At 44.8% G+C, this 2020-nt stretch overlaps 1 non-coding gene across 1 annotated transcript; it reads right to left on the reverse strand.

Moving 5' to 3' along the window:
* Positions 1-1679: 1679 nt before the first annotated feature.
* LOC128571466 (small nucleolar RNA SNORD65) lies at positions 1680-1753 on the reverse strand. Its single transcript, XR_008375873.1, has one exon. It is a non-coding gene; the product is annotated as a small nucleolar RNA SNORD65 (small nucleolar RNA).
* Between the last annotated feature and the right edge of the window lie 267 nt (positions 1754-2020).

Raw genomic sequence — 2020 nt, forward strand, 5'->3', positions numbered from 1 at the left:
GGGGAGTGACTCCAGCCAAATGCTGAAGGTACCACACTCTAGGAGGATGCAATTTTTACCAAAACTCCTAGCTGAAGAAACTGGGGGGAGAAGCCTAGTTCCATGTTTGCTAACGGACTGAAAGGAAGTGGTCTACCTCCTTCCTTATGGAGCCTTGGACTCCATGGAACTTGTCTCAACCTCTACTTCTCCTGAGTGCTGTCCCCACCCCTCCCCCACGATTCTACACACCTTCCCCCAGGGCTACCTATCACAATTATATCCTTCAATACATCAGCACCAAGTAGTAGTGACTAAGGCATACAAGGTGCCTGTGCACAGGCACGCACGTGAAGGCCCATTCAGCCAGGCCTTCATGTGAGATCCAATATCTCTGGCGTGTAAAGGCCAAGGTACTTGCCATCAACCCATTCTTTGAGAATATTTCTAAAAACCTACTACAGAAGGCTCTTAAAAATGTGGCTCAGTCGGTAAGGCGCCGGCCCCATATACCGAGGGTGGCGGGTTCAAACCCGGCCCCGGCCAAACTGCAACCAAAAAATAGCCGGGCGTTGTGGCGGGCGCCTGTAGTCCCAGCTACTCAGGAGGCTGAGGCAAGAGAATCGCTTAAGCCCAGGAGTTGGAGGTTGCTGTGAGCCGTGTGAGGCCACAGCACTCTACCGAGGGCCATAAAGTGAAACTCTGTCTCTACAAAAAAAAAAAAAAAACCCCACCAAGTTGAATCCACATTCTCAGCAGGCCCAAACAAAATCAGTCACCTGGAAGCTCCCAGGAGAGCCTAATTGAGCAGATTTTTCAGCTTACCTGATCCCCTTACACTCAAACACTTTTGCTGAAAGAATCCCACCTAGAAAAAACAGGCAACCCCTAGTCCCAGGTCTCTTCAGGGAAACAGTCATTCATGAACCAGAAAAAGTATGAGTAAGCACTGCCTGATGGGCCTCAAGCCAGGCAGGCAGCAAGATGGGGCCTTGCATACTGTCAAGGGTTTTGGCTACAAAGTCATTTAAATGCTGAAGGAGATTGAACAAAGCTATGCAAAGGGACAGTACTCAAGAGGCAGCAGGGATTAGAACCCTTTGTGTCCATGTCTTAAATGCTTTGGAATTGTTGCCCTCTAAGGTATAAAACTGTTAAGAGCAAAGAGTTTTGACTGTAAGGAAGTTTACAAGCTTGAGTGCTTATAACTGGATTGCTAATACCTGACAGCAGTAGTCAAATTTACTTTTTCTTCAAATACACATTTGTAACAACCAATACCAAAGACCATTCTTTATTATGGTATTAGTTCATGGTAAATGAATGAAAACATTACTCAAGGGGAACTAACAATTACGATTTTAAAGAACTAGCTCCCAACATAACAACCAATTTGTATAAGCTCCTGTTGGATAGGCTGGCAAGGGACAATGCTAGAAAATTTAATGAATGATACCAAATGTGCCAGTTACAGAAAACTATTGCTCAATACTCTCTTAGCTTTCTTGAGAATGTCCTGATACACAAGGCATATTTCTACACCAAAAGTTCAACAGTTAGGTTTTCAGAATCCAAGTTGATAGCAGCTCTTGGTCCTTCACAGACTGACATCCGTCCTCTGGGGATGCAGCCTGCAAAGAAACTAAATTTCAGTTTCACTTCCTGCTCTAACCAACAGCCATTCGCACAGGAAAAGATATCGTCAGAAAACCATAGGCTCACCACTACACAATCTGCCAGTAATTCCAGCTATTTGGGGGTGATTTCATCATTTGATATCCTTTTCTTCAAATCAATTAACAAAATCAGCTGTTTATTCATTCTACTGTGGGGGTCAGATCAAGGCTTACCTCTTCTGCTTTGCCTGAGCTGCTATGGCTGCCAGCTCTCAATCTATGCACTGCAGCACTCAGTTTTCAAAAACCTGGAAAAGAGAAGCCACACACAATACAAACTGCAGATGCTGAGCAGGAGACATTTCTGAGAGCCTCATTCCAAACGTACAAATCTAAATCCATCCTAACAAGAGTCTCTGAAGACT

The sequence above is a fragment of the Nycticebus coucang genome, chromosome 18 (genome assembly GCF_027406575.1).
Source record: "Nycticebus coucang isolate mNycCou1 chromosome 18, mNycCou1.pri, whole genome shotgun sequence".
Lineage (NCBI taxonomy): Eukaryota > Metazoa > Chordata > Mammalia > Primates > Lorisidae > Nycticebus > Nycticebus coucang.